Consider the following 12,365-nt stretch of genomic DNA (forward strand, 5'->3'; position numbering starts at 1 on the left):
CCCAGAGAGATGCCCGCAGGGTGCTGGGCACCCCCTGCTGCTTTCCCCACCGTGGGCCCGCCTGAGCCCCATGGTGTGCAGGGTCCCCTCTCCACTTCCTCACCAGCACTTGCTCTCTGTCGTCTGGACAGCAGGCGTGAGGTGGTGGCCGCCTGCATTTCCCTGGTGTCTGATGGCACCTTTCCACAGACCTGCTGGCCATTAAAGTGCCTGTTCAAGCCCTGCCCAGTTTTGACGGGATGACATTTTCTTGCTCCCGTGTGGTAAATCTGACCCTCCCCAGTGAGCCCTGGGGTCTCCCAGCCACAGCCTTTCCGTTCCTTTGATGCCATCTGCTTGGTGACATCCAAGGAATCATTGCCAAAGCCCGTGTCCAGGCCTTCCCCGATTTCCTCTAGCAGTTTTGTGCTTTGGGGTTTTACGTGTTCTTATTTATTCAAGTTGATTTTTGCATATGGTATAAGATAAGGGGCCAGTTCCACTCTTTTGAACGAAGATGCTCAGCTTTCCCAGCCTGATTGGTTGAGGAGCCTGCTCCCCTGTGTCCTCTTGGTGCCTGGTCGGGTTAGCGGCCCTGTATCTGGAGGCTTGGTCCTGCTGCACGGTCTGCCTGCTGGTTTTCCCTGCCAGGGCCATGCTCTTTCCTGACTGTGGCTCTGTAATGTGACCCTAAGTCAGGAAGCTGGTGTCTTCGACGTCCCTCTTCTCTACTGCTTTGGCTCTCCGTACAGGCCTTAGGGGCAGTGGCATGGGACTCCTGGGCGGGGTCGCACCGAGTCTGCTCGCTGACCGTCGGCTGCTTCCGTCGGGTGCAGGCCAGCAGTCTCTTTGTGTCCTTTTCAGTCTCTGTCATGTCCCGTAGCTCTCAGGCGTCTGCCTCCCTGGACAAACTGTTCAGTTTATCCCTGAGCTGTCCTGGTGTGGCTCTCACGCGCGGGGCTGCTTCTTGGTCTCAGGGAGGCCGTGGTCTGTGGTGGACACGCGGGTCGTGTGTGGCTTCTAGACCGTGTGACATCCGGGCCTTGCTGCGTCGGGAATCTTGCTGCCCCTTCCTGGAGTGGGCACCTCCTGTTTCTTTTCTTTTCTTTTTTTTAAAGAGAGAGTGAGAGAGGAGAGAGAGAGAATTTTTAATATTTATTTTTTAGTTCTCGGCGGACACAACATCTTTGTTGGTATGTGGTGCTGAGGATCGAACCCGGGTCGCACGCATGCCGGGCGAGCGCACTACCGCTTGAGCCACATCCCCAGCCCCACTCCTGTTTCTTTTCCTTGTCTAGTTGCTCTGGCCAGTGCCTCTGGTGCTCCGTGGTGGAGGTAGAGGGACCAGACGTACCCTCCTCGCCCAGTGCCAGACCTTAGCAGAGAAGCTTTGGCTTCGCCCTGGTCACGTTGGCTGTGGGATTTTCTTTCCTCCTGCTCCTGGTGTGTGGCACGAGACCTGACCTGTGGGCATCTTCACCTGTGCTTCTGGAAGGGGGAATGGGGGTGAGCGGCAGGCATTGGGCGCTTGGCGGGCAGGGACGGTAGACGAGAAAGCACTGTGCATCTCTGGGTCTCCAGAGGAGCGCTAGCTGCCGTCCCCACGTCAGTGCATTCCGTTCTCACAGGTGGGCCACCTGGGGGCTTCTGCCCACTCCACAGGGGCGAGCGCCAAGGTGGAGTGGGCTGTCCTAGCGTTGGCAGGTTAACATCGGGATATATGGAGGGGCCCGCGGTGGGTGAGGCCGCCCTGGGTGGGGTCAGGGGAACCAGGCTCAGAAGGCTGGAGCACCTGCCTGGGTGTCAGGGGGACTTGCAGCTCGGCTTCTGCCGCAGAGCTGGGGTGTGTGTCAAGCTAAGTGAGCTGAGTCAAGGGCCATGAGAAGGTCCCCTGCTCTGTCTGGCCAGGTCCCTGGGCCATGTAGGCACGTCACCCCAGGTGGCCCTCACTCGCCTCACCCACTGGAGCACATCAAATTGGCCGCTGGGACTCGCCTCGTTCCGTGGCTGCTGCTTGGTGCTGACCTGGGGCAACTGGGCAGGAGTCCCTGGGAAAGAGGATGGAGGCCTCTGTAGTCTGTATCTCTCTGGAGTGGGAAGACTGTCTGGCAGTGATACTGCAAGGATCAGACCTAATAGAGAAGAGGTCAGTAGGAGCCCAGGCTCCCGAGGCCGACTCCCTACCTGAGAGTGCCCCACTTATCCGATCTGTGACCTTGGGCAAGTGACCACCTGGCCTGCCCCCTCCCCAGGCAGACTTGCCCAAGGTCTTTTTCCCCTTTAGCGCTGAGAGCAAGCCATAGACCTGTGGGTGCCGGGCCACCCAGCCGAGGAGGAGCAGGAGCTGCTCCTGTGTCTGCAGACCCTACTGGGCCTGGTGGGATCGGAGCCGGACAGGACGGCTCCAGGCGCTGGGCATGTTGCCACCGCTCCACAGGAGGGTAGGTCATGTCTTGGTGCCTCCACTTTGAGCCCAGTGGTTAAAGCCCAGCCAGGCCACCAACCCATGGGAAGGGTCTGGAGGTGGTGTCCAGTCTTCCGGAGCAGGCGTAGTCCGCCTGGTGGCCTCTGGCCATTGACCAGTGCCCAGGACTTGGTTTTGCTGGCTGGTGTCCAGGAGGCCTCTTGGCCTCTAAACCAGGCCACTGCTCCTCAGGTCCTCTTCTGGGCTTCTTGCTGGCAGTGGAACTGGGAACCTGGGCAGGGAGGTCTCCCTTTGGGAGGAGCTAGTCTTTGGGAAATAGTAGGGACCAGCCACCAAGAGCTGGGTCTCCAGAGGCCCCCACCAGAGCAGAGACTGGCTCTGCTGTGTTCGTTGTGGGATCCCCAGGGCCTAGGACAGCGCCAGGCACCCTGAAGGCACCACATAGCAAGTGACTGGAGCTCCCTCCCTGGGTAGGATGAGCTCTGCTCCTGCAGGCTCCCAATGCCATGGCACCTTAGCAGGAATGGGGACCTTCCCTGGGGTCAGTAGGGGGTCACCCAGGTGACACAGGCACCCAGCCCCGGTCAGTTCTCAGCACAGGGCTGGGGTGGCTGGGTATTTCCATGTTGAGACTCGACAGGGTCGTCCAAGGACAGCTGGAGAGGCCACGCGGGAGCTGGGACTTTGGGGCAGCATTCAGTGGACACTGACTCACGGCCGCTGGTCCACGCAGTTTAAGAGGCACTGACCCCGCGGGTGCAGCCCGTCTTCTCATCTCTGAAGCAGGGGCTTCGCAGGCTGTGGGGGTCACTCTGCCCCAGTGTGGGGACGAAATACTGACGCCTGGGGACTCGGTGGGCACTCAGCCACCAGGGCTCTGGGCTCCCACGATGGGCCCCTTCAGTGAGCTGCCTGGGCTGTCGGGCAGGACAGGTGTGTTGGCACCCTGTGGGTCTTTGCATCGCCGCCTGGTGGCATTTCCCAGAACTCTAGGACACACCATGGGGTGGGGATGGCGACACCAGTTTCCACGAGGGCTGTGGTGGGGGAGGGGAGCGTGCCCACCCGCCTCCAGCCGCTCTGCGCCTGGAGAGCCCTGTGCCCTTTGTGTCTCTGTAGCCCGTGACTCTCCTGGCAGCTCAGCAGGGCCACCGACCCTGCACCCAGCGCTGCGGCTGAGTGGCCTCCTTGCTGGTGGGCACCCATGAGCGTGTTTGCTCACTGAGACACGTAACATTTACTGCTGGGCCCTGCACCGGGGATGGAGTGGCCGTGATGGATCTGGCGTCCCCTCTGTGGGGCTGACAGGGCAAGGGGAACAAGGACAGGCGTCTGAGGGAGAGTTTTCTGAGCAGAGGGGCCCTGAGAGCTCTGGGGACGGCAGGGGCATCTGGACAGGGGTGAAGAAGATTCCCCCGCGACCCTGTCCCATGCTTTTACCTTGAGTGATTGATTGGTTCAGAGCCAGGGCGAGGGGTCAGGGCAGTCCAGAGGCCAAAGCAGGACTGAACCGGTGTGGGTGAGGCGGAAGGACACCTGGGGGAGGGGCACTCTAGGGGTGAGTTGTGGGGGTCAGTGAGAGTGGGAGGGGGGAAGACGAGGGGTGCTGTGAGCAGGTGAGGGGTCTCCCTGTGCGGCACTCGGCCACGGAGAGGCAGGCAGGTTCTTGAGCAGATGTGGTGCTTCAGAAAACCAGGGGGATCAAGTGAGGGAACCCCTAGGGCGCTGTGAAGGGGAAGCAGGAGCCCACGGGGGGGATTGGTCCGCTCCTCACACATGGCGGGCGTAGCTCCCCACTCGGGAGGCCTGCTCATTATGCAGACCCTTGTGGAGCAGGACCGGACTAGGGGCCCATCTCGGGGGACTCCACCTTGCCTCTGTCGCCCCTGCCTCCATGTCCCCTTTATACACTGGAGCAGAGTGACCTCCCAGGGTCCCGTGGTGTACAGTTAAATCCTGCACAGGATGTGCCTGAAGCAAGTTCCAGGCACACTGGGGGCGGGGGGAGTGAGGGGTCGGATCTCTGAAAACCCCACAATAGGAAAGTCACAGCTAGGACCTTGCAAAGCTTGTGGGAAGAGGTGTTGGGGCCCCAGGGCCTCTCACAGGCCTTAGGAACAAACATCAAAGGTCGGGTTGATGGTGCCCTGGATCCCCAGCATTGTTTTTGGGGCAACAAGATCGGGGGCGTGGGCTGCCAGTAAGGCTCCACTGCAGCTGTCAAGCCACACACCTGTCCTCCAGGGCCCCACTGCTCCTGGGACCCGAGGCACGTGACTCTGTCCCCCTGTGCTCTTGTCTTCCAGCTTCCCTTGTAGCCCCCAGAGTGGGGACATGGAGTCTGGGTCCCTTTCACTTTTGGCCCCTGGGGCTGTCTGGCTGGTCGCCCAATCCTCAGTCACTCACAGATGTTCCCGCTGGCCACTGCACTGCACACTGTCCGGTGGTGAAACAGGGACACAGCCCCCGCCCCAGGGGCCCCGAGTTTCAGCCAGGAAGTCAACACCCAGCTACGCTTACCGTCCTCAGTTGTTGAGAGGACTCTCAGAAAGTCACGGGGACCAGCAGCTCAGGAGAGCGAGGGAAGTGGGGAAGAGCGAGGGGTGCCTCAGCAGGTGGGGGGGTCTCCCTCTTTGCAGCAGGATTGAACTTCAAAGCCAGCCTCAGAAACTGTGAGGCGCTAAGCAACTGAGACCCTCTCTCTAAATAAAATAGAAAAGGGGCTGGGATGTGGCTCAGTGTCGAGTACCCCGAGTTCAATTCCCAGTACCAAAAAAAAAAATGTCACAGGGGTCCCGGAGCCTGCGTCTGCAGGGCCTCCAAGGGAGCTGGTGCCTGGACACTTGAAAGATATGATATGTAAGGCTCACTGAGTCCCTGGGGGGCAGGGAGGCCCAGGTGGAGGGAGAGCAGGGACACAGGTCCCCTGGCACAGTGGGAGCTGGTCGGGGCAGAAGTGACTGGAGGACAGCCGGGGAGCGCTGGGCGGGAGAGGTCTTTGGGCCACAAGGACCTCAGAGGCCCAGGGAGGAATTTGCCCTCTATCCTGGGCCTCCTTGGGCCCCTGAGGCCTTCTGAGTAGATCCTTGTGGAAAGCTCACCCTGGACAGAAGGAGGTGTGGACAGAGCAGCGCCTGCAGCCTGGGGGCGAGGCAGGTGGTCTGCACCACCCACCAGGTCCTTGAAGCCCGGCTCTTGCCTGGCACCTAGTGATGGTGCAGAAGACAGCGGGTGCCAGGACTGTGTGTCCCGGGGCTTGGGGCGGAAATGGGGGGGCTTTGCCGAGTGTCTTGCTGTCATGTGACTGTGACCATTCTGACCCATCTTGCTTCGGAGGACACAGGTGAAGTCTGTTCAGTGACCCTGCTGAGTGCCAGCCCAAGCTCATCATCTTGGCCAGCCTCTAGGCCCCCTGTGACGTGGGCAGTGGCTCCCCCGCTGTCCAGAGGAAAAGCAGGCCGAGGAGCTTGCCCAGGGTCCTGAGGTGCCTGTGGCCAGGTGTTCCTGAGCCACAGGGCGTGCAGGAGGGCACGGGAACACGGGGGCTGCTGGACACAGGGCCGCAGCCTTTGCAGCCACAAGGCCTGGACCCAAGCAGCCACTCAAGGCACGGGAGGCTCCTGTTAGCTCTGCTAGGCCACCACTGAGACGCCCTTCGTAGCGGCTGGGGTACTTGATTTTGGGTGGGCAGTGAGTGGCCTTTGTGGGAGGCTTCCCACACCCCATGCACCCCATCCTGGGCCGTGGGCAGGGCTGTTCCCTGTAAATACCAGTCCACTGACGTGCGCATTCTTCCTGCATGACTTCCCTGTCCAGATGAGACACTGCTCTGGGCTGTGCAGGTCCCCGGGAGGGATCGGAGGCCCTGATCGCAGGCAGCCAGTTGGTCATTCAGGGGATCTGCTCCAGGCTGGACACACTCCAGGAGGACAGCACCTCCCACCGTCACCACCTCTGTCTGTCGCTGTCCCAGCTGGCTGACAAGGGCGCATTCCAGGCTGGAGTCGGTCTCCCCCCTTCTGTTTCCTTCCAGCTAAGCTGTGAGGTTGTGGGCACAGGTCAGCCTGTGCCCAGGCAGGACACAATGTGCTCCCTGTGGGGAAGAGGGCAGCTGGTGCCTGCTCAGCGCCTTGGCCCCTTGGTTTGTTTGACAAATGCTCTGAGCACCTACTATGTGCCCGGTGTGGTTCTAGCACTGGGCATAAAGGGGGTGGTTGTACTCTGGCAACTCAGGAAGCCGAGGCAGGAGGATCCCAAGTTCAAGGATAGCCTGGGCGTTTTAGCAGGATCCTTTCTCAAAATAAAACTGAAAATGTCTGGGGTGTGGCTCAGTGATGGGACAGGTCCCTGTGCTCTATCCTCAGCCCCTCAGAAAACCTCTGGGAGGAAGCAGTCTGCCCACCTGCCATGAAGCACAGCTGCTCTCACCTCCATCACAGATTGGAGCAGACACAACTAAATGCTGTGTGAGGTTCCAGACCAGAAAACTTGAGGGGAAAACCCACGCAAATGTGTGTTCAGCTGATAGAGTCCTGCCAAGGCGTACCTCTGAGTTCCGAGGAGGTTTCTCTGGTCACGTTATGTGACGGAAAGCCAGGTGGAGGGTGCAGGGAGCCTTCTGTGCTGTTGGTACAGACTTTCATGAGACCAGCTTTTCTGAGCTCGCACTGCACGTTGAAGGTCAAGGTCAGAGGCTGGTGCAGGTCACCCTCGGCCAGCTCTGGGGATCACTGTAACAGCCTGCCTTCTGTGGGCTCCTGAGGCCCCTGCATGCCATATGCCTCCTGGAGTGGGCCTGGGCCTCGATCAGGTGCCCATCAGGTGCCCGTGAGCAGGGAAGAGCCCACCTGCTGCCCCTGGTGGCCTTGCCCAGCCGACAGTGGTAAGAGGTGGTGGCTTCAGGATTGGAAGCCAGGTTTCTCCAACTCTTAACACCCGGCTCCGGGGCTGGGCAGTGCGGAAGTCTGCTCCTCCTTTCACCACTAGCGCCAGCCCACCGTCATCCTGGGTGTCTGTCCAGCCTCTTTCCTCTGGGAGCCCCTCTGGAGCCGCAGGGCCGGGTCTGGCGCCCCCTGCAGGCAGCCCCTCTGCTCTGCCCTCAACTCCACAGCCTGTCCGTCCTCAGGGAAGTGCCACCCGTGACCTTTCTGGAGCTCTTCTCACAGGGTGTGTTATTATTCCTAGGTACCCCTAGGCTGTGGCACGGTGGCGCAGTAGAATGGGGTTGTGTGCCTCTTGTAGGCAGCAGCGCAGACTGAGTTCTCCTTCCTGCGCTAGTCTTTTTTTTTTTTTTTATACCGGTTGCAGCCCACTGGACAGATTTCTCAACCCACCCAAACCTGCAATTGGCAAGACACTCTGGGGGCGTTTCAGTGAGAATCCTATGAACAGGTCACCTTTTTTAAGCAGCTGCTATCTGCTAAGCACAGTGCTGGACACTCCCGATTCATCCTGAGCACACTTTGTACACTAGGCCACCAGGCTCAGAGAGGGACATCACTTAGCCCAGCTCACACAGCAGGGAGGGCAGGTTTCAGGAGTTCTTGAATGCTTGCCTGGGTCCTGCCACTTGCTTGGGGTTGCACCCAGGGAAGGTGGCAGTAGGAATCCAAGGAAAGAAGCCCTGAAACCGTCTCTGTCACATGATCCTCAGGTGGTGCCGAGGAGTCCCACACCTGGCTGATGACTTGATTCTCTTTAGTTTTTTAATTTTAATTTCTAAATTGAACGGTGGCTCATGACAGAGCGCTCCTGAAACGCGCAGCGCGGTGGCCGCGCGTGGATGGGGGTACAGCCCGTCTTCAGCACCCCGGGAGGCCACAAGGTGAGCGGGCTCCTGACTCCTGCAGGCGTTAGTTCTGCGTGTCCCTCGGCCCGTGTGTGGGACTTCTTCCTTCCATAGCACGTCTGTGATGTCACCCAAGTGGCTGTCCACTGGGCCCCAGAAAAGGCCAGGGACCCCTCCAGACCTTGCAGCCAGGACCTGGCCTTCTGAGAGTGCCCATCGGATGTCCATGGCTCCTGCATGCCAGTCAGTCATCTGCTCTGTCTCCGACCCCCCAGAGGAGAGATGTAGCCTCCCTGCCCCCATTTTGCATGTGAACAGGTTGAGCCTGGAGAGGGCTGGCCGCTGGGTCAGCAGAGGTTGTCCCCTCCCTGTGCTGCCCTGGTGGAGAACTGCGTGGCGAGCCCACCAGTGGTGATGGCCACGGTACCGGTGTGGTCAGTCATGGCCGACCACCGCTTGCTTTGTGCAGCGAGTTGGCCACTCCCGAGGTAGGGCCCTGCTTTCGGCCGCACTCCCATAGTGGGCAGGATTTTCACCCCCACTTTACAGAAGTCACAAGTCTGCGCAGCTACCTGTAGACACGGAGGTCACCGGTGCCAACTAGGAGGAGCCCCGAACCCGTGAAGCAAGGGGCACCTGGTGTGCACAACACTGACCAAGATGCTCCCAGCAGCCGTGGAGCTGTGTGTCCCCGCTGTAGAAAAGGCCACATGGGGACAGGAAAAGACCAGCAGTACAGGGGGGTTGGGGCTTCAGGGGCGTGGGTTTTAGGAGAGAGGCCGCTCTTGGGCACTGTCCTGGTGGACAGATGCCATCGCACGTTCATCCAAGCCCAGGGACGCTCGGCACCGGGACTCAGCCTTGTAGAACCAAGCACTGGGTGTGATGGGCGGCCTGGCTGGCGCCTGTGGATGACAGATGTGCCTTCTGAGGGTGTGTGGACAGCGGGAGCTGTGCACGTGTGGGTCAGGGAGGACGGACTCCGCGTCTGCTCCGTGTTCCTGTGAACCCGAAACTGCTCCCAAGCACAGTGCTTTGTACCAGCGGAAACGTGGTCCACCGGGCACTTGGTGCTGAGCTGCCAGGACCCCAGGTTGACGGGAAGGCTGTCCTGGCTCCACACTGGAGGGTCCCTGGCCATCCACCGCGGGCCCTTCCTTTCCGTTCCTGTCTGCAGGTGTGCACGGCCACGGGGGCTCCAGGGAGGCCACTGGGGGTCTGGCTGGCTTGGGTGGGTCCTCAGAAGGTGGGTCCTCCTGCCATTTGGGAAGGAGGAGGAAAAAGGCGAGGGAGGTAGTAGCTTCCCTCTGTGGTCCCCACTCCAGGACAGTGTGGACTCAGGGGAGGCGGGCCTCACTGCTGCAGGGCATTGCAAACTCCGGGCTCAGCTGAATCAGTGTCCTTTGGAAAAGTACATCTTGCTCAGGAGCCAAGGAAAGTGGAGGCTCTGCAGCCGGCACACTGAGGTCTCCAGGCTTGACTCACACCTAGCGGGAGGGAGGGTGGCTGGGAGGCAGGCACTGGGCTCAGCTGGCAGCAGGGCCCTCGGCCAGCTCAGGGCAGCTCAGGGCTCTCACTGAACAGCATGTGCCACAGGCACATCGTCAGAGGGCTTCGTCAGGCCAAATCCCCACGTTCGCCTCTCAGCCATGGATAAAGTGAGTCACTGCAAAATCCGATTTTCTTATTCTGCGTTATTGGTTAGAGATGGGTCAGTGCAGGAGGAGTCTGGTGGAGATGGGCTCCCAAAGCCTGCAGATTCGGGAGCATCTGGACGTCCTGGGGAGAGCCCCAGGACGACTCTGGTCCTTGTTTGTGACCTGGGTGATTCAGTGTAGCTCGCTGGACACCAGGTTCTCGTCTTCAAAATGGATCTAGATGACAGCAGCCCCATGACCCCAGAATGGGTGTGACTCTTGTCCCCACACCTGTGACCTGGGCAGACATCTCAGCTGGCGCACACCCAGTCAGGCTCCGTGGCAGCAGCAGGTGCCCCTCCGGGGATCCCTGGTTCAAACCCTGTTGGCCACGGTGTGTGTGGGGGGGTCTGGTCCCAGCACCGGTCCAGCTCTGCAGCTCTCCAGTGTCTTTGCCCTTTGGCTCCTTTCAGTTCCACTCTGTCTGTTCAAGATTCAAGGCCAAGTGCAGATCTGATCACCTCCAGGCCAAATCTGACCCTGGGGCATTTGCTTTGCATAGTTTTTTTTTTTTTTTTTAAAGTGGTCAGTACTATTTTTAAATGGGTGACTTCATGTAAGACCTCAGGGCCTCTGCTCCCTGCCCCTGCTGATCCTCCTGCCTGGTGCTCCCTGCCCCAGGGCCATTATGGATGCTATCTCTCTAATTCAGATCTTCATTTATATGCCTCCTTGCCAGATTAGCCTTTGCTAGCACCCCCACAGCCCACCTCAAACAGCCCCCCTAAAACTGGCAGCTCGTGATCATGAAAATGATTACCAATTGCCCCCTCGGCCAGGCCAGCCAGAGGACGCTCAAGTCCCCTTCTCCTGCCCTCTGCTAGGGGTTGTAAGAAAAGCCTCGCTGGCCCTGGGCCTGCTCTCTGTTGCTTCCTAACTCCTTCCCATCCCCGGCCCCTTTAGGGAGGGGGCGTGTCCGCTGCCCTCGGGCTCTGGACGTGAACCTCTGTGGGAGCCTCTGGAAGCTGCTCCTCCTTCCTCTGCATTTCCCACTTGCCTTTCCAGGTCTTTCTGAACCTGTTTTCTTTTTCTGTGAAAAATGGGACTGGACTAGTTCTTGCACCTGGGTGGTGCTGATCATCTGAGACCAGTGGAGTGGTGAAGCTCCTTCCCCTCCGAAAACCTTCCTCCCACCCTCTGCTTGTGGGCAGGACTCGGCTGTGACTGCCCCCAAGGCCACTGGGAACATTGTCAAAGGTGCCCTCAGAGCTGGGAGCAGAGGGAAGGGGGCGTCCCTTGGGACGCCCTCCATAGGGACTGGCTGCTTCCCCTGATTTGCTCCTAAACTTAAATACCCCCAAGGCCACCAGCGCATTCCTTTCCTACCTCCGTGCAGGGCCAGCCTGGCAGGGAGTCCAGGCCCTGAATAGCTCCCAGCCAGGGCTGCTGGCGTTTGGGGCCTGCTGTATTTTTATCCCATGACGATGACAATGACGGGTCACTGTGACAAGCACCGCCCCTGCCCCGCCCCTCTGAGATGCATTTCCATTTATAGCATCTGCACAGGGGATGTTGTCCTGCTCTGGAGGTGTGTTGCCAGCTGTTTCCAGTTTCCAGTGAGTTGGAAACGCTTTGGGGACCAGTCACACCACAGGGCTGCCTGTGTCCTTGGCAGGTGGGAAGCCTGACTCAGCCAAGGCCGGCTTCCTCCTGCGCACAGCTCCGGGCTGTAGAGGGAGACCATGCCGGTGGGGTGGGCCCCTCCAGCTGTGCTTGCCTTGTTCACCCCCTTCCCCCTCCGCTCCCTCAGCGAGGGCTCTCGCTTGCTGTTGGTACCAGGAGGCAGCTCTGACCCTGGACAGCCAAGGCCTGGGGGGGTGTGTGAGTGTCAGGAGGCCAGGGAGCATCTCTGTGTAGCCCCTTGGTCCCTGACCTGGCCTCCAACCCCGATGGCCTCTTCCTTGCTGTGTGCACCTGGGCATGTTGCTCTCCCTCTCTGAGCTTCCGCATTTGAGGTGTCCTGGGTAGGGGAGGCCTCTGTGGGATCCAGTGGTCAGCTGCCTAAGTGGGGCTTGGCCATGGAGCAGGAGCCTGGGAAATGCCGGTGCCTTTGCTCCTCCCTCTGCTGACCTGTGGGCGCAGGCTGAAGGCTGAGGAGGTGAGTGGAGGCTGGGATTGAGTCGCACATGTGGCCAGTGGGGGATGCCACGTGGCCAGTACTGCGCTCCTGGCCCCTTGGCGGGTCTGCGTCTCCCTCCCTTCTCCCTCTGCCTCCTTGACAGTGTTTTCTGCACTTCTGTCACATTCACCCCTGAGTAGTTGACATTTTTGTGACCCTCGTGTGACCTTCTGTACGAAACCTTCAGTTTCTCCTTCTTTTTTCCTGAAAATTTAAACCACGGTGTGAATTCAGTTTTATGACCACCCCCTCCCCCACCCCCAAACACACGTAGGTCAGTGGTCAGGCCCGCCCCCTCCCTGGTGCTGTCCCCGCAGAGCCCGGGTCAGAGTGTGCAGGCTTCCTGGCTCACTGGCC

The 12,365-nt window shown here is 59.9% G+C and overlaps 1 protein-coding gene and 1 long non-coding RNA gene across 3 annotated transcripts in view; one reads left to right on the forward strand and one right to left on the reverse strand.

The window, feature by feature from the left end:
• The window catches only part of Ergic1 (endoplasmic reticulum-golgi intermediate compartment 1), a 71,524-nt gene that overhangs the window by 10,503 nt on the left and 48,656 nt on the right, over positions 1 to 12,365 (forward strand). The gene's annotated exons all lie outside the window — the stretch shown is intronic.
• On the reverse strand, positions 1,355 to 11,266 carry LOC113191537 (uncharacterized). Of its 2 annotated transcripts, none has more exons than XR_013344176.1 (2): positions 11,216 to 11,266; positions 1,355 to 5,106 (listed from the first exon to the last, which is right to left on the reverse strand). It is a non-coding gene; the product is annotated as an uncharacterized LOC113191537 (long non-coding RNA). The 2 variants fall into 2 exon arrangements; XR_013344175.1 differs by lacking the exon at positions 11,216 to 11,266 and adding an exon at positions 5,506 to 9,287.

The sequence above is a fragment of the Urocitellus parryii genome, chromosome 1 (genome assembly GCF_045843805.1).
Source record: "Urocitellus parryii isolate mUroPar1 chromosome 1, mUroPar1.hap1, whole genome shotgun sequence".
Taxonomy (NCBI): Eukaryota; Metazoa; Chordata; class Mammalia; order Rodentia; family Sciuridae; genus Urocitellus; species Urocitellus parryii.